At 39.7% G+C, this 20,657-nt stretch overlaps 1 pseudogene; it reads left to right on the top strand.

The window, feature by feature from the left end:
- Positions 1-5,193, top strand: part of LOC124863217 — a 14,488-nt pseudogene extending 9,295 nt beyond the window's left edge.
- Positions 5,194-20,657: the final 15,464 nt, after the last annotated feature.

Genomic DNA, 20,657 nt, shown 5'->3' with positions numbered 1-20,657 from the left:
GCGTGCACCCAGGGTGTTTCCAGTTCTATGGACCTTGGTGAGGAATAAAATGTCATAACTTGCCTTTGTTGTGACCCCATTGATGCAGCTCTGATTTGAGTGTGTGTATGAAGTTGTGTATTGAATTTCTGTGAGTTGAAATCCTCAATAGTTGGGTAGTTCACAGCAGATAGAAGAAAGTGACATAAAAGAGGGAGAACCAAAAATAAAATATCATCCAATGAAGATAATTATAGCTGCAGAATATGCCGGGACCAATGCCTTATTTCATCATTGCCAAAGCAATATGTAGTTGAGCTGGATAATAATAGCACTAAACAAAAGAAGTCCCCATGAATATAACATTACACAAGACAGCTCTTTGATAATGTAGCACTGTAACACTTGCTTCTGGTTCATGTAAATGATGCATCCAGTTATTGATGATCAGATTATGAAATTATAAATGAGTATAGAGAATGTGCTATGATACAGACGTGGTGGCCTAGTAACACCATCATCCAGCCAATTCATTTATTCCTCATACATGAATAATTCATTGCTTATTGATTGCTTGTTTTCATCCTGAGTTCATAATGAAGGATTCTGCTGTGTCCTGCATTTCCCAATACTTTGTTGTCTTCTCGTTTCCAGATCAGACCCCTGATTAATGAGAACACTCGTAAGAAGTTTCTTATTTATGCTGGGAGAGACTACCAGGGTCCCGGAGGCTTACTGGACTACATAGACACAGACATCGTTCCTGACTTTCTGGGAGGGGACTGTATGGTAAGTTTCTCTCCTAAACTAAATGGAGCTCACAGTTTTATCTTTCATTTAGTCTGATGATAATTTAAGATTTCACCAGTTTTTTGTCAGAAAGGAATTAATAACGGAATATTTTACAATAATAATGGGATTTTCTGCGGTAAACCAGGACAAAGTAGCTCATAATTGTAAAGTGGAATAAAAATGATGCATCATTTTTAAAAGGTATTTTAAGTTAATACTTTTGCCCAGTCTTCTTTGCAAAATAGCTTAAACCCAGTTAGGCTGGATGGCGTGTCTAGACACGGCAGTATTCACTTTGTGCCACAGATTCTCAATCAAAATTTCTGTCCAGACTTTGACTTGGCCATGCTTATTTGCTTTGATAAATATTTTATTATAGCTCTGGCTACATGTTTAGGGTCTTTGTCCAGCTGAAAGGTCCCTGTCTGAACTTTTGCACAGCCTCTTAACAGGTTTTCTTTCAGGATTATGTTGGATTTAGCTCCCCACCATGATGCTGCCACCACCATGTTTCACAGTATTCTGCAACTTTTAGATGTCCTTGGTACATACACACCTGAATTAAAAGGCTGAATTACCTCCTTACTATGCAGTCAAGTCAACTTCTGCACAGGCCTGGTAATGAGCCATACATTTGATTCCAATTTGCTAAATCAGAGACGCATCTAAAACCAGCAGGACACCAACAGCAGGACTAAATTTGCCCACTTCTGTTTTAGAAGATGTTCTCCTGACTAGTTATGTTCTTTGATCCACATTACTTGTTCTTCATATGTTGTTGGAACTGAACATACAGTGTCCTGCAATCGTATTCACACCCCTTGAACATTTTTACATTTTGTCACATAGCAACCACAAAATGTATTGGATTTGTTGCAGATATTATGTGACAGACCAACACAACACGGTGCATATTTGGGAAGTGAAAGGACAAGGATTGGTTGAAGTCAAAAATGTTTAAAAGTAATATGAAAAGTGTGATGCACATTCGTATTCAGCCCCCTTACTCCAATACCCTGAAATAAAATGTATTGTGACCCTTCAGAAGTCAATAAAATTTGCAGATTTGGTGCTTATCTCAGTATAAGTATAGCTGTGATTTAACCTAACATTTCAGATGTTGGGAGCACCTTTTCACATTACACCTCTACTTTATACAAACTATAGACCTGCAGCCATGAAAGTGATTTTAACACTAGAATTCATTGATTTGGTGGCCTGACCCAATAGTTCTGTTTGTGTGTGTGCATATTTTTTTTTGTCCTCGCCTGCTATTAAATCAACCTTCTAAAACCTGCAAGTTTTTTTTTTTTTTTTCTGTGAAAAGCTCAATTGAATTGCCATGTACCTGAGCCTGTTTTTGTCAGCAGCAGCATTAGCCTGAAATTATCTTGTGACTATTGCTTACTGTAATTCTGGGGCAGGGAGAGCAGCCTTGAACCACTAAAACCTGCTGGGGTTTTTTTTTTTTTTTGGGGGGGGGGGGGGGGGGTTGTTGGATTGTGTGAACAACATTTATTTTCCACTAAATGTTTTACTTGCACACAAGCCACCACATCTGCACTGTGTATTTATTGGGTTTTTATTTTTTATCTGTTGTCTAGTGCGACATCCCTGAGGGCAGTGCAGTCCCCAAGTCTCTGTACAGGACCGCAGAGGAACTGGAGAACGAAGAAAACTGCCTTTTGACTGACTCCATCTATATGAGCGCCAGCATCTTCAAAGGAGCTCCTTATGAGGTCCAGTGCCAACTTTCATCATGTGTTTGAATCTTGTACATTAAATTAGAAAATATTTTGTTCATTTGATAGATTTTACTACTAAGCTAGACTGCCACCAAGTGGAAGATAAATTACACTGCATCATTGCAAACAAAACAAATCCCCTGTTTCTCATTCATCTTCTTGATCCTTTTTCAGGTGCTGATCAAGATCACAGAGGCCTCCTCTGTGATCACCTGGGATTTTGATGTGTCTAAAGGAGATGTGCTCTTCAACATTTATCATTCTAAGAGGGCTCCTCAGCCTCCAAAGAAAGACTCCCTCGGAGCGCATGGCATCACCACCCTTGGGGCAGTGAATGCTCAGCTGATTGATAAGAGCTGGGTGCTGGGAAAAGATTACGGCATGGTGGGAAAAACGCTAACCTGCAGAGAGGGAGAAAGTGTTGGTAATAGCAGACGTTTAATTAATTTGAATTTAACTGTCCTGAAATGCAATTCTACAAACAAAACTGTCTGCTGCGTTGCATCAAAACGCTTCATCGGCCGAATCCTCCTTCTGTTAAAACAGGGCTCCCACATAACCTGCTGGCCTGGCTTCTACATCCTTCAGTGGCGCTTCCATAGCTCTGCAGCCTCTGCCACCTCCAGCCTGCCTCGGGTGGATGATGTTTTGGCCAACCTTCAAGTCTCCTCCCACAAGTGCAAGATCATGTATTACACTGAGGTGCTGGGCTCCCATGACTTCAGGTCAGCATATTTTAAGTACAGTGCTTTGTGGCCTAATTGTTTTTTTCTTTAAGGACTGCACGGTGGCACAGTTGGTAGCACTGTTGCCTTGCAGCAAGACGGTCCTGGGTTCAATTCCCGCCCGGGGGTCTTATTGCATGGAGTTTGCATGTTCTCCCCGTGCATGCTTGGGTTGTGTCCGGGTACTCCGGCTTCATCCCACGGTCCAAAAGCATGTCTGTTAGGTAAATTGGTCTCTCGAAATTGCCCTTAGGTGTGAATGAGTGTGGTTGTTTGTCCTGTATGTTTCTGTGTTACCCTGTGTTGGATTGATGACCTGTCCAGCGTGTACCCTGCCTATCTGCCGTAGGCTGCTGGAGATTGGCACCAGCTCCACCATGACCCACTATGGAATAAGCGGTATAGAAGATGAATTAATTTCTTTATATTTTGCAGCATTTATAAGATATATAAGACTGGTGTGCATAAATAAATCTGGCTCTCATGTATTAAAAGGTAAATGTGAAGAATTTATTCCTTCCTGATCAATTCAATTCAAAGATACTTTATTGATCCCCGAGGGGAAATTAGTAAATGATGTGTGCTTTATTGGAAGTTCAAAGAAGCAATGATGTTTCTGGAGATTTCTAAGATTAAGGAAAAGAGGATTATAATAATTATAAGATTATATGAACTATCCACAGGAACTGGGAATCAATATAATGAAGGAATAATTTAATCGTTAATTATTCTAAGGTCTATTAATTAATTTAGTAAAAAGAATGGAGAAAACATAAACTTGACTACAAATCACTTGTTACAGGCTAAAAGGGTTACAGGCTAGTGGTAACAACACTACCTTCTCCTGGCTTGACTCACTGGGAAATCTGGCCGTGACAGCTGTTCTTCCGCCAAGGAAGTCATTCAAACTGGAATGCTCGTGGTTCTCATCCATTTCATTGGATGTCTTGATGGTTTCTTACTTTGGATTGAGAACCAGGTGACACGCTTAAAGAAAGTGGCTACTGATCCTGAGCACATCCAAGGCATGGGAGAAAAAAAAATCTAGCAGGATTGCGATGCAGACAAAACCCTTTTCAAAACCAAATCTTGACGGGGGATCAGTCCTCTCGTCGTCCAGTAGTACCAGATCTCAAGCTGGTTCAAGTTTTGTTTCCAAATCTGATTCTTAAAACCCAGCAGCTCACAGCGAGCCAGATCTTCTACCAAGAGTCGTCGTCACAGAGAATTTGTGATTCACATCCAGCATCCAGGATTCAGTTATATAATCAGTATTTTAAGTTCTGTGTAATTATGGATTATTTTAAAAGCTTTCCGGGTTACCAAAATGTGATTGATCATATTTAAAGAACTTTGCCATGGGAGGAATTAAACAAAACCTTTTAGGCTGAAGTTATAGAAACTTTTCAGTTTTAAAGATTTACTGAAGGTTATTTTAGCTCGATCTAAGAGGTCTTTTAGGGATATTTTGAAGGGCCTTAAAGGAAAGCAGTTCCTGTGTGTAAAAGGTCAGGTCCCAGGTGTTCTGTACAGTTGTACAATAACTGTACAGAACACCTGTAAGTTGTGATAGTATTTCTGTTCATCACACTTTCTGCTGCACATGCAGCTGTAGTATTTAAGGTGTTTCATTGGTACATGTGAGAATGAACTCTTCTTTTTGTTTTTTGCTGTTTTTTGTGTTCTAGGGGCTCCATGACTAGTCTGGAGTCTTGTCAGAGTTGCTTCTCGCAGCTCAGTGCAGCCACCACTTCCTCTAGCCAATCCCGTGCCAGCTCAACCGTTTCAAGGTAGCATTCATTCGATGGCGACAGTCCCAAAAACAATGGGTTTTTTTTTGTTGTTTTTTACAATACAGGTCCTTCTCACAAAATTAGCATATCATTAAAAGGGTCTCTAAACGAGCTATGAACCTAATCATTTGAATCAACAAGTTAACTCTAAACACCTGCAAAAGATTCCTGAGGCCTTTAAAACTCCCAGCCTGGTTCATCACTCAAAACCCCAATCATGGGTAAGACTGCCGACCTGACTGCTGTCCAGAAGGCCACTATTGACACCCTCAAGCAAGAGGATAAGACACAGAAAGAAATTTCTGTATGAATAGGCTGTTCCCAGAGTGCTGTATCAAGGCACCTCAGTGGGAAGTCTGTGGGAAGGAAAAACTGTGGCAGAAAACTCTGCACAACGAGAAGAGGTGACCGGACCCTGAGGAAGATTGTGGAGAACGTTGAGAGACTCAAGACCCAACACTCTGGATGAGCTAAAGGCCGCTATCGAAACATCCTGGGCCTCCATAAGACCTCAGCAGTGCCACAGGCTGATTGCCTCCATGCCACGCCGCATTGAAGCAGTCATTTCTGCAAAAGGATTCCCGACCAAGTATTGAGTGCATAACTGTACATGATTATTTGAAGGTTGACGTTTTTTGTATTAAAAGCACTTTTCTTTTATTGGTCGGATGAAATATGCTAATTTTGTGAGATAGGAATTTTGGGTTTTCATGAGCTGTATGCCAAAATCATCCGTATTAAGACAATAAAAGACCTGAAATATTTCAGTTAGTGTGCAATGAATCTAAAATATATGAATGTTAAATTTTCATCATGACATTATGGAAAATAATGAACTTTATCACAATATGCTAATATTTTGAGAAGGACCTGTATTAATAAACACTTAAATGTGTTCAGGGGTAAAGTTTCACTTTTTTCGTCCTCAGTATTAGTCTATTTGACTGTAAAGTTTATAGACGCTTTTGTGTAATAATTATGAGATGAGTTTATTATTTTAGACGATGTGAGTCTTTGTAATATGACACTACAGGAAATAATTACATGAGTTTTAGAGAAGATTACATGACACATAAAAAGGTTATTAGAGCTGCTGTCTCCTTTTGTGACTCTGCAGTTGCACCACAAGATGGCATTGTTGTCTCTGACTTGAACTGCCCTCCCATCTGCAACGTGACAGCATTGCCTTTGCATATAATGTAAAATGTTATAACTGTTGGAATAAAGCAAATCTTCATTCCCAATGCACTAAACAGTGTCCAATTGTTATGCTGTGTTGGTCTCATAATGTGAGAACAAGAGTGAGTTTGTTTTTCAGATTTCATGTAACATGTTTCTATGCTGGTGAGTGTTCCTAGGCAGCTCATTCAAATTCAGTCTTGCACAGTCCCCTGTGATTTGGCACTGGGCCAGGCAGTCGACTGATTTACATAAAACTTTAATTTTCATAAACTTATCAGATGCTTCCAGCTAAAACTTAATTGAATTTCCTTGCGTTCTGTTTTTTTCCCCACTTTCTCGATTTGCAACAATGTGTCATGTATCCACTCATGCTAACATTATATAAAATCAGGTGGTTTAAGCTTTCTAACCACCCACTTAAATAAGACCTTGGTCTCCGGCAAACATCACAGGAGATTAAGAAATGGAAATAACAAATTAACAATTATTTTTTTCTGAAATTTTATAAAAAGGTATCCCTTAAATTTTTATATCATTACAACTGAAAAACATCAACGTATTTTAGTGAAATTTTATGTGATGGACCAACACAACTTCTATATATTTGTAAAAGTTAGAGAAAAATTATGTATAGTTTTCTAAATGTTTCCTGCCCACTTTACTCTGTTACCACTTGATAAAATCCATTGTATCAAATGGTAAACGTACCATTTTCCTTCCACGTCACAATAATGTACCAACTTGTGTTGGTGTGTCCCTAAGTAAATCCTAATAAAATACGATAAAGTTCATGATTGTTAAGTGAGTAAATGTAAAGAAACGTTCAAGTGGTAGGAATATCTTCACAAGGCACTGTATACTCTTTAATTTTTAGCACTGTGGTGCAGTCTTAGTAGCTTTACTGGATACATGTTTATAAAGGAATGCTTGCAGACCTACATTATTCATATCAAGCACTGAGTCATTTGATTATTGCTTTACTCAGTGTGAATAGCAGTTCAGGTTTTGCTTGCAGGCTGAGCTTTGGTATAGATATGCTTTGAGCAACAGCATCATTAACATTGTTTACAAGTCTTTCTAGTTTGTGTTTACATGGAAACACTAATTAGGGAGAGTTAAGATGTCGAAGTTACAATGACAAACTGATCTGGTGATGAACATTGGATAGATTGGAAGTTCCTATTGCTGTTCATGATGTCTTTACTACATCGAAATAAGGTAATTTTTTTTTTTTTAAGGGGGGTGTTATATCCTTTGACAGATAACCTATGAAAGTTTGGAGCAGGGATGCATTGAAAGCAATGCAATTTGAGACTGGGTAAAAATGGCATCCATAGGAGAGTTCCATGTGCCAAAGTACATCTTCATGATTCCATAAAACCTTTGTGAAAATACTGTTTAGGACTGAAATTTGCACCAGCATAAAAAAAAAACAAAAAACTATCATACAACAGTCAAAAATGGGAGGAGGCAATAATGTGTCGGTCTGGGGCTGCTTTGCTTTGTCGGGGATTTTGAAACTAATGCCATTATTTAAAATCTGTATTTCTCAATTCTTCTGGTTCTCTTTGACTCATTATCTGAAAACAGTGACGAAAAGAAAAAAAGGAGAAATCTAAGTGGAAAATCCTTTTAGAACTGCATAGACGCAGGTCGTCACAATATATGCTGGGTCGTTTGAGCAATAAGTCATGTAGAAATATCTCAGAATAGCTCCTCAACATCTTACCACTGTAACTATCACTTACATTAGCATTCCTCATAAGCTCCTAACTGAATAAACTTTCCCACCAAAATGGGGAAAGTGAGTGTGTGGTGGAGCAAATTAAAATCCGCATTGAATAATACGGCTGTTGAGAAGGCTAGATCTCTTAATTCACTGCTCAGCATAGCAGTCAGAAAGAAGCCCCAACTGAAAACATGCTGCCGATATATTCTCAGGCTTCTTGTTTCAGATATAACCATCCCTGGAAGTATGGATGGAAATACGATAAGTGATGTTTTCTCATATAATTCATACTTTAGTATGGGAATTTTGCAACATAGGGTTTGTTTACAGTTTTTTTTTTTTTTACATTTACATCAAATACATAGAAAATAAATAAGTAAATAGAACTGATGGCTGTACTTTTGTTGGACCACTTGTCTGCTGAATATTGGACCATTTGCACGTTGCTGATTGCCACTATGCCTTTCCAACGTCATTGGCCATTTTGTACCGCAGGATAGTCTGTCCTACAAAACCCAGCGGCCACTGCAGCTGATATGACGGGGCCGTCCCAGGTCTGACGTCACAGGACGGGATATAGGAAGGCGAACGTTTGAAAGAAGCGCTTTTCACGTTGGATACCGGACCAACATCTGAAGCATTTCTCTCTGGAGAAGAAGAGGTCCCACAAAAAACAACAAATTAATGAAAGAGGTTTCTGGAATAAGAAGGCCAGAAATTTCACTTTGCCAATCGAAGACGTGGGTTTAACACGTAACCAAAAAACCACAGGGTTTCAAGGAGACGCAACTTTCCCTCCTTGTTTTGTACCAGTCGACTAGTGACGGTCCATCATAATTTTTCTACCTTTCTGCCGTGGAGGCCACCAAGGAAGAAAACGGACTGCTTCGCTGACACGTGGAACTCTTCACTCTTCTCTCCCTTCCTCTACTCAGAGGAGACAACAAGTAAAATCCACCTTTTATTTTTATTTCTGTATTAGGAATAGCATAGGCAGGATAGAGGAGGTTTTAGTGCGATGTAGAATTGCCACTTGTATTATGTATTATGAATTGTACGTGCATGCAACGTTTTTTTGAAACTTGACTGCTGTTGAATTTCGGAGGCCGCTGAGTCTCGCGAGTTGTGCTTTTACTGTGTGTACACCTGCGCGCAGGTGTTCTGTGAAATTGGACCGCTATAATAACGTTATGGTGAAAATCAACCATTTTCTTTGTCTTCAACTTTACTGCTTACTGACTTGCCGCCAAAAGTTTTATCATCCTTTGTCCTCGAGGTTTACAACTTTGCTTGGAGGAAGGTTTATGAAATCTCACTGAGCTACACTTTCTGGCGGGCTGCGCTCCCAAAGCTTCGTTCAACACCATATTCCCTTGTCAGATTATAATTTTTGCCATATCTGCTGGTTGATTCAAAACACTGCTGTTTTGTTTAGTTAGATATTTTACCCTTTTGTGTAGAACTTTGCATGTTTGAGTAGGTGAAGATTATCAGATCGAAGAGTTGATTGTATCAGGCTGATTGGGTTAATAAATTTTCATGTAGATAAAGAGAAGGCATTTTGTGCTTATTTTGTGCAAGAGTGATTCGTCAGTCAAAATAAGGTTAAACGTTCCACACGTTTCGGCAGAAACGGTTGATTAAACAGTGACATCTCTGGTAAGAGTTATCAATTATTACTGAGTATTTAACGGTTGTAATTATCAAAGGCGTTGAGCCACAATTACAACACCAGAGGACATCTCTGGCTTCAATTCATAAATGAGGAATTTGGTTAAGAAATTAATTTTCTCAAATTATGATTTTTTATTATAATTACTGATAAATATTAATTAATCAATAATCCTAACACTTTATTAAATAACAACTTATGCTTATTACACTGTAATCCATTGGAAAGAGGTGTTAAGTGAATGGAAGCTGCGGTTGACCGATGGTTGCACTTAAAGCACAAAAGGTCAAAATCAAGTTCGAGCTGAAAATCACTTGTCGACTACTTATCTGTCTACTAGATCCCTTCCTCCATCAAATGTTGTGGGACAAATGGCATTCTATCCATATTCGGTAATGGAGAAGAAAGTCCTGTCGGCCATGAGGTTGTGGAGTCTCATTGTAGTGTTGGGATTATGATTATTAATTAATTAATATTTATCAATACTTATAATTGAAAATCATAATTTGACTAAATTTATTTCTTAACCAAAAATCCTTACTTATGAATTGAAACCAGATATGTCCTCTGGTGTTGTCATTGTGGCTCAAAGCCCTTGATAATTACAATTAGTAAATTCTCAGTAATAGTTGATAACTATTTACTAGATGTCACTGTTTAATCAACTGTTTCTGCCAAAACGTGGGGAACTTTGACCTTATTTTGAATGACAAATCACTCTTGCACAAAATAAACACAAATGCCTTCTCTTTATCTATGTGAATATTTATTAAATCAACAGCCCTGATCCAATTCGCTCTTCCAATTCAATAATCTTCACCTAATCAAACATGCAAAGTTCTACTAACAATGGTAAAATATTTAACTAACAAACAGCAGTGGGTGTGTATGGAATCAAACCAGCAGTTATGGCAAAATTACAAAAGAAATATGGTTGAACGAAGCTGGGGAGGCCACTCCCCAAAGTGTAGCTCAGCGGGACACAGGCAGTCATAAACTTTCTCCAAGCAAAGTTATAAACCCAGAGGACAAAGGATCATAAACTCTTGGCGGCAAGCTAGTAAAGCACGAAGTTGAAGACAAAGAAAATGGTTGATTTTCACCGTAAAGTTATTATAGCAGTCCAGTTTCACAGCGCACTTGCGCTCAGATGTTTGCATAGTAAAAACACAACTTGCGAGACTCGGCGGCCTCCGAAATTCAACAGCAATCAAGTTTAAAAAAAAATGGAGGGGGTGGGGGGGGGAAGAGTTCCACGCGTCCATGGATACTCAGCAAAGCAGTTTGTTTTTCGTCCTTGTGGCCTCTTTGGCAGAAAGGTGAAAAATATGACGGGCCGTCACTTGTTGCCTGGAACAAAAAAAAAAACGAGGAAAAATTGCGTCTCCTTGAAACTCCGTGGTTTTTTGGTTATGTGTTAAACTCACATCTTCCATTGGTAAAGTTGAAAACTTACAAGCCTTCTTATTCCTGTAAGCTTAATTCGCTTAGTTTTCTCGTTGGCCAACAGGGAGACTGAATGAAAGTCCACATGGAATTCCTTCTCCAGAATTGATGCTCTAGTTGCGTGATAATTGCGTCTCGGTTTCAGCTGGAAAGCAATGGTGGGCCGTCTCATACTCTGTTATATAGTTGACTGTGGCATCAGAGCTGCGACGCCCTGTCCTATCAACCGCAGTGCTCGCTGGGATTTGTAGTAGCGGACTGTCCTGGGATACAAAATGGCCGAAAACGCCGAAAGGCCTGGTGGTGTCCAGCAACGTGCAAATGGTCCAATGTACATGGTCCAACAGTAGTGTGCAGCCTTAATAAAACTTAAGCCATGTTTCATTTTCTGCATTCTGACAACCTTGACCTTCCCACTAATTGAAAAGGAGAGCCCTGGATTAGTGCACTAAATTATTTTTGCTAGCTTGATACACTAGAGCAGAAAGTCTGTGCCCCTGAATTTATATTCAGTTTAAATGCAATGTGTACAACAACAACAGCAAATGTGTGAGCCTCCTCTGAGGTCCTGTCTGTTTAACTAATCTCACATTGCCCAGGCTGGAATTCATTTTCTGACTTGATGCACGGCAGCTTTTATTAATATGTCCACAAACAAATAGATACAGTCACATCTTTTTATCTCTGATGCTTTAAGCATTCCTCAAATCATTTTTTGTTTTTCAACAAGAAACATCATCAATGTACCTTCAATTTAGGGCCATTTGTCTGCTGGAACTCTACATAACTTGTTTTGATTTCATCTAAAAATATAAAATACAAATCAAACCCGGTTTTATTTCTGTGGTATTTTCTTAGATCACTGACCTCCATGGTTGACATTTCCATTGCTCTCTCTTTCTCTAAGTGGGCGCTGAGCTGTGCAAGTCACAGTGGGCCCTGGCCTCTTTAAATGTTACAGTGGGAACACACTCATTTATCCACTTGCTTGTTCCAACAGAATATTGAGTGTTGACAGCTAGTTTTGTGCCTTGGGTAATATTACAAAATGTTTTGCTTGGAAAGATGTTTGTTCAATCAATCTAAAAACCATTCTGGATCTATTATGTGAAATGAAAGCCAGAAAAACTGCCTCTGGGGAGGCTGCAGTTTTGGAGACTGGTTACATTAATAAATGCGATTGAATTTTTTGCAAATTCAGCTCTCTCTTTCAATCAGAGGTTTTCTTGAAAATTTTAATCGCTGACTTACCTTCTGGAGAAAACCCTTTAACTAAGCTAAAATGCATGACTTTGACCCAAATACAAACATAGATGTAAGTGTAATAAATCTGTATACTATGAAAAAGTTTATTTATTTCAAACATTAATTAAAGCGTGTAGTCCATATGTTTGTAAGGATTATGATTCTTGATTAATTAATATATATCAAAAATTACAATTAAAAATCATAATTTAGAAAAATTATTTCTTAATCAAAAATCATTGCTTACAAATAGAAATCAGAGATGCACTCTGGTGTTGTGATTATGGGCTGAGAAGCACTTAACTTCATTAGTTAACTATAATTATTAATTGATAATCATTAATGAAAACCATGCTACATGTCACTGTTCAATCAGCGGCTTCACCGATCAGTGGGGGATAGTTGACCTTATTTGACACATAAATCACTTTTGCACGAAATAAACACAAATGCTTCTCTTTATATATGTTTATTGACCATATAGCCCTTATATAATTACTACTGTGGTCCAAAAACCTTCACCTAACCAACAAGCGCTATTGCTATACAAGGGGAAAAAATAACTACTTAACAATAATAATAAAAGAAATAGATGCGCATTGAGTGTCTATGAAGATCAAACCAGCAGTTTTATGGACAAAATGTGCAGTTTGGGTTAATTTGGAAAGAGAAGCCCTCCTGGTGTACTGATGCGTCTCAGTGGTAGACGGTGGGCTGCGCCCTTAGCCACTAGCGACTGATTGCCCCGAATCTCGAACAAAGAGTCATAAAACTCTGGGGAACTCAGTGGAAAAACTCCAGTAATAAAACCGGGACAAAAGAGTGGTTAGGACACTAGGCCCAGGCCGCAACTGCTTTGAATGAAAAACTTTAAAAGTCCAACTTCTAAATAAATCTCACCCTGCCCAGACCTCTACACACACCTATGCGATTTAATATAAAAAAAAAAAACAACAAAATTACTTTTATGTTGATTTCTTCGTCCGGTTTGAGGATAGGTGGGTCTGAAGAAAAAAAACGAGTGACTCGCGCCCGTGATCAACCCTAAAACGGTAAACTTCTCATCTGTCCAAAACAGGGAAAATATGAGGAACCGTTGCAGTTGACCAAATCAACAAGGGGTCTCCTTGAAAAGTTGGGTTTTGACCCACGCCGGAGTGTCGGCGTGGTCTTCGAACCGTATATGAATCTTCTGACCTTCTTGTATCAGAGAGAATTCCAGCTTTCAAGCTCTTCTGGGAATGGCTGTGTGGAGGAAAAATGTAACTCGTCTGCAAGTTTCTGTCGCTCCAGATATGCGCCTCCATTGCGTAGTCCCGTGAGACACGCTGGAAATGACAACTAAAGTTTATTTTCCTGCGGGTTTTATAATCCCGAGTGATGTCAGAGTCTGTCGAACTGCACAGCTCAGGCCGTCTATCCCCCCAAAATGGATGACCTTATTATTTTTTACAGATTTATCACAGAGCAATGTTTCAACAAGCACTATTCTACACAAGCTTTTAGTTTTCATAATTTTCACAATTATTACACACAGTTTATGAAACCTCCCAAATTCAGAATTCAAATCAGAACATTACATAAGACCAGTATTTTAAATACTGGGATTTTGTAAACAGAAATGTAATTTTATGGTCTGCACAATCCCAGGGAAGTCTTCTTTGCAGATAAAAGCACATTTTGCTTTTCATTTGGATATCAAGGTCCTAGAGTCTAGAGGAATACAGGTCCTTCTCAAAATATTAGCATATTGTGATAAAGTTCATTATTTTCCATAATGTCATGATGAAAATTTAACATTCATATATTTTAGATTCATTGCACACTAACTGAAATATTTCAGGTCTTTTATTGTCTTAATACGGATGATTTTGGCATACAGCTCATGAAAACCCAAAATTCCTATCTCACAAAATTAGCATATCATTAAAAGGGTCTCTAAACGAGCTATGAACCTAATCATCTGAATCAACGAGTTAACTCTAAACACCTGCAAAAGATTCCTGATGCCTTTAAAACTCCCAGCCTGGTTCATCACTCAAAACCCCAATCATGGGTAAGACTGCCGACCTGACTGCTGTCCAGAAGGCCACTATTGACACCCTCAAGCAAGAGGGTAAGACACAGAAGATTGTGGAGAAGGGCCGATTCCAGACCTTGGGGGACCTGCGGAAGCAGTGGACTGAGTCTGGAGTAGAAACATCCAGAGCCACCGTGCACAGGCGTGTGCAGGAAATGGGCTACAGGTGCCGCATTCCCCAGGTCAAGCCACTTTTGAACCAGAAACAGCGGCAGAAGCGCCTGACCTGGGCTACAGAGAAGCAGCACTGGACTGTTGCTCAGTGGTCCAAAGTACTTTTTTCGGATGAAAGCAAATTCTGCATGTCATTCGGAAATCAAGGTGCCAGAGTCTGGAGGAAGACTGGGGAGAAGGAAATGCCAAAATGCCAGAAGTCCAGTGTCAAGTACCCACAGTCAGTGATGGTCTGGGGTGCCATGTCAGCTGCTGGTGTTGGTCCACTGTGTTTTATCAAGGGCAGGGTCAATGCAGCTAGCTATCAGGAGATTTTGGAGCACTTCATGCTTCCATCTGCTTTATGGAGATGAAGATTTCATTTTTCAGCACGACCTGGCACCTGCTCACAGTGCCAAAACCACTGGTAAATGGTTTACTGACCATGGTATCACTGTGCTCAATTGGCCTGCCAACTTTCCTGACCTGAACCCCATAGAGAATCTGTGGGATATTGTGAAGAGAACGTTGAGAGACTCAAGACCCAACACTCTGGATGAGCTAAAGGCCGCTATCGAAGCATCCTGGGCCTCCATAAGACCTCAGCAGTGCCACAGGCTGATTGCCTCCATGCCACGCCGCATTGAAGCAGTCATTTCTGCAAAAGGATTCCCGACCAAGTATTGAGTGCATAACTGTACATGATTATTTGAAGGTTGACGTTTTTTGTATTAAAAACACTTTTCTTTTATTGGTCGGATGAAATATGCTAATTTTGTGAGATAGGAATTTTGGGTTTTCATGAGCTGTATGCCACAATCATCATCATTAAGACAATAAAAGACCTGAAATATTTCAGTTAGTGTGCAATGAATCTAAAATATATGAATGTTAAATTTTCATCATGACATTATGGAAAATAATGAACTTTATCACAATATGCTAATATTTTGAGAAGGACCTGTAGTGGAGAGGCACAGAAATTTAAGTTGGCAGAGGTTTGCTTTTATAACTCTTACATCCATCCATCATCTGTACCCACTTGTCCTTGCAGGGTCACTGAGAGGCAGGTGCTTATCTCCAGCAGTCATTGAACAGGGGTCTCAGGTCACCACAGAGACGCACAGGACAAACAGCAATGTCTAAGGGCATTTTAGAGAGAGAGACCCTAACAATCATGTTTTTGGAATGTCGGAGGAACCTGGAGTACCCGGAGAGAACCCAAACATGCATGGGGAGAGTTTGCAAACTCCATGCAAAAACTTTTCAATGATGTTCTAATTTATTTAGATGTACAAATAACATGTTATAACACGTTATTCTCCAAGTTACAGTGAAAACCTTATTTCTGTCCACCACAGGTGTTCCATGTAAGGAAGTTGGTTCTTAGTACCTGGATAACTGTGTTTCTTTCATCGGAGGTGTGAAAAGTGTTGTTTGGGGCATCTATGTTTGGTCCTCTCACCTGTCAAGCCTTACCACCCCTCAATGAACACAGGCTTGACTTGCTGGGAGGCAGTGTTGTTGGCAGTATTCCCAGTGAGGTGGGCATGGACTGAATAAAGAATAGTTTAATGGCGAGGAAGGAAAAACAGAAGATTTAGATTTTGGACAGCTTTGTTGCCCACTTGATTGCCATTCCCTTTTATAGCCATTCAAACTTTGAAGAAGAGTGACTGTGCTCAAGTGTAATGCAACTTGTTTTATGTTGGTGTTGTGTAAGACCCCTGTGCAGGCTGTTTGGAGTCAGCTGCCAGTCACATCCTGCAAAATACACACGCAAGCTGCACAAAGTCATGTGGATATGACACCCACGTGTGTGCACTGGTTGGTGCACACACATTGAAGGATACTTACCAATTCTTAATTCATTCATTCAAATTGTTTATTTGTTTGTGCGTAAAAAGCTGAGGTGAGACAGGGCTTGGCGCCTAAGGAGGAGAAGAAGTCTTTCCAAACTTGGGAGATACACTGGGGACCACAGTCTGAGAGGATCTCGACTGGGATACCATGAAGTCTGAAGGCATGATGGATGAGAAGTTTGACAGTTTCTGCAGTGAATGAAAGTTTGAAAAGAGTGATGAGATGGCAAGCCTTGAAGCACCGGCCGATGATGACGAGAATAAGAGATTTATTTTTGGAGATGTGGAGACCAGTGACTGTATCTAGGGCAATGTGGGGATGGAAGAAAGGTTGGAGGAGATCATATGGAGGACAACGAGAGCTCTTATTCTTAGCACAGATTGTGCAAGCAGAGAATGTAGTCTTGCACATCTTTGTTAAGTGATGGCCATCAGAAGTAGCGACGGAGAAGACCAACATTAAAGGGTGGCAGAGAAACGTGAAGTAGGGTCCCAATGGATTACTTTAGAATGGATGGATGATGGAATGTAGAGACGACCGGGAACTGGTTCATTCTGGAGGGCTTGTTAAACTTGATTCTCCAGATAGTGCATGACTGAGGAGAATGCTTTCTGATTCACCTGTGGTTTCGTTATCAGAGAACTGTCTGGAGAGGGCATTAGGCTTTATAGTATGGGAACCAGGGTGGTGGGCAATAGTAAAGTTGAAATGGGAGAAGAATAATGACCAATGTGACTGTTGAGGGTAGAGGTGTTTCACTGACTGCAGGTAAGCAAAGTTCTTGTGATCCAACCAAACAATAACTGGTAGTTCTGTACCCTTCAGCCAGTGTCTCAATTCCTCAAGTGCCAACTTGATCACCATTAGGGGGTTCAACAGGTTTTTTACCAAAAACCTGCTGAAGGTCATGATATTCGGAAGGAACACCTGAGAGATCAGGAAGTGAAACGGCCTTAGGAGGAACGGGGAGAACTGATGGAACAGCTGAGAGTAAGCGGGTGGATGAACAATGGGGACTCCAAGATCCAATGACTGATTCAGACCAGTTTATATAGGGGTTGTGTAGTTTGAACCAAGGATGACCTAACACGACTGGGGTGTCTTTGGTGGGGAAAACAAAGAAAATGATTTTCTCCTGATGAGTTCCTGACTCAATAAAGGTGTAGTGGTTTGGTCTAAAGAGTAATCATTTCCAGAGAGCGGCCATTGGCTACAACAAACTGCATACAGGTGAAGTGAGGTTCTGAACTGGGATGCTACTGTATACTGCTTGAATAAATTGGGGTTTATAAGGTTTTCTTCTGAACCAGAATCAATGAGTGCTTCAAAGGAATTAATCGTGGTTGATGCAGATTTATGAGTGAATTTTGAAATGGAAGACAATAGTCTTTACTGTATCCCCTTTTTTACTGGCAGACCTCAGCTTTTGGGCCAACAGGACAGGAAATGATGCAATGACCAGGACTGCCACAATAAAGGCAAGGCCCTGAGACCACTCGACATCCTGCCGATTTGCATTGGGGCCAGTGGAAAAATTGTCTTTCCCTCTGATGTCACACTAGGTTCTGGGACAGGGGCCCTGGAACGGAGTTGAATCGTTATGATTTTTTTTGAGGTGATTATCTATATGAATGGATAAATAAATTCTTTTATCCAGTGTTTTGGGTTTATTCCTGCACGTGAGTTTATCTTTAAGCTTCTCATTAAGGGCATTAAGGAAACCTCCTTTAAGAGCTGGATAATTCCACCCTGATTCCACTGCAAGAATGTTAAACACTATAACCATTTCTGGCACAGACCTGTTTCCTTGTTTTAAACGCCACAGTCTCTTAGCTGACTGATTGTGAGGACCTCTTGACCACAACTCTCTTCAGGTAACCTCAGAAATGTTCTATCAGATGTACTTATGGACCCTTGTATGGCCATTCCAAAATACCATTTGGCATCTGAATCTTTTCATAATTTCATCTAAATTGATAAAACTCCAGATCCAACTGCATAGAAGAACCCCAGATCCTGCTGCTGCCACTTTGTTTCATTGTGGACGTTATGTTATTTTGTTGACGGACAGGGTTAGGGAACAAATTTCTTGGCAAAAGCATATCTGGAGAAGTCAGGAAAATTAAACTATCCAACATTATTTCAGGTAAATCAGATTCAGTATAACTGGTGGTAGCCTACCACCAATTAGCTTACCACTGGCAGGTGTGAATTAAAGAAGAATGAAAGCTGAACTGACTCACAAGGCAGTTCTGCAAAGTAGTACCGTACATCAAAACTATAAACTATTTTTTCTTCCCATCTGTATTGCATTGCTGCAGGTTTAGTCTGTTGCTTTACTTTAGCAAACGTTAGAAACAAGATGCAGAGTATTTTATTGCAGAATATTATTATATTCTGAATAGAGGTAGAATGGCTTTGATGGGCATCCGGGATATAAAACCTGACAGCTTTGCCTGTTGTATTTGCCTGAGGCAAACTCATCGCCTGTCAGAGCCAAAATGACTTCGACTGGTGTATTTCCCATTTTTTGCATCCTTTGAATTCCTAAATCAGACACAGAAAATGAACAGTCTTCCAATGCAGCAGTCACTACAGGCTGCAATGGAGTGCAGCCCTGTCACGACAACTGCTTTGGGCCATCACTTCTCTCTTTGCTCCTCCTTTCTGCTTGTCTTCTTTGAGGATTGTGAAGGCATTGTGGTAGTGATTGCCTACAAGACTGGCTCAGGCTCCAGATCGACTATCTTTCAGCTGTGATCTGTTAAGCCTATTACATACTTGTTGAAGGAAAACACACGATCCTGTGTGTGTGTAAAAGCCTGAATGTGAGAGCCAATTTGTGCCACTTGCTCTGGCATCCACACATTTGCTCTGTGTTGAAATTTAGTTAAGCCTTTGTTCTATACATTATTAGCACTTCAAAACAAAATAGCAATAAATTCAGACAACTGTGACTCCTAAAGCCCACAGTCTGTGGCCAAATGAGCAAACCATTTGGATCTGTTTTCAATTTGATTTAAAATGATGCACTTTGATGTTCATTTACAATCATACTTCAGTTAAAACAGGAACTGTAGATTTAATAGACTGACTACTGTTTTTTTTTTTAAATAAAGTCATCCTATAATAGTGTTCTAACCCCATGTTAAGGTTGTAAATGCAATAGGTTTTTACCATTTTCATCAAAATTAATGGCCTTTTCATTTGATGAAGTTTATAGTTGAAGCAGGCAACATGCAGAATCCATTAAATACAATTTACAGAGTAAACTGTATTTAGAAGAGTCCGCAGAATAAAAAACAAACAAACTCGGGGGCAGAACATATATAGACCTTTATTTAAGGTTTTGGACTGCATTATTGTGCAAGAGGATGGCAGTTTTTTAATTGACACACCAAAGTATTTCAATTTGTCCAGAATTGCCAAGGACTGATTTACTCTGAAATTGATCATGGTGCACATACAGCTGCCTGAATGCTAAAAAGTAATCATTTCATAAAATTTTAAATAATTTTATTTCACTGTAAATTTTCTATCCGGATGCGTAAATTGTTTTAATTGACAAAATTAAGTTTTTTTTTGTCTGATGTTGTTGTGATTGGTTTGAAGCCTTGGCATAACACTAGCACGACAACAACATTGGTTTAAACAACACAGTAAGGTAAGTTTATTTATATAGCGCTTTTCAGCAACGAGACACTCAAAGACATGTGATCAGAACATACAGGTCCTTCTCAAAAAATTAGCATATTGTGATAAAGTTCATTATTTTCCATAATGTCATGATGAAAATTTAACATTCATATATTTTAGATTCATTGCACACTAACTGAAATATTTCAGGTCTTTTATTGTCTTAATACAGATGATTTTGGCATACAGCTCATGAAAACCCAAAATTCCTATCTCACAAAATTAGCATATCATTAAAAGGGTCTCTAAACGAGCTATGAACCTAATCATCTGAATCAACGAGTTAACTCTAAACACCTGCAAAAGATTCCTGAGGCCTTTAAAGCTCCCAGCCTGGTTCATCACTCAAAACCCCAATCATGGGTAAGACTGCCGACCTGACTGCTGTCCAGAAGGCCACTATTGACACCCTCAAGCAAGAGGGTAAGACACAGAAAGAAATTTCTGAACGAATAGGCTGTTCCCAGAGTGCTGTATCAAGGCACCTCAGTGGGAAGTCTGTGGGAAGGAAAAAGTGTGGCAGAAAACGCTGCACAACGAGAAGAGGTGACCGGACC

Source organism: Girardinichthys multiradiatus, chromosome X (assembly GCF_021462225.1).
Source record: "Girardinichthys multiradiatus isolate DD_20200921_A chromosome X, DD_fGirMul_XY1, whole genome shotgun sequence".
NCBI lineage: Eukaryota > Metazoa > Chordata > Actinopteri > Cyprinodontiformes > Goodeidae > Girardinichthys > Girardinichthys multiradiatus.
This window is presented reverse-complemented; position numbering and strand designations above follow the sequence as displayed.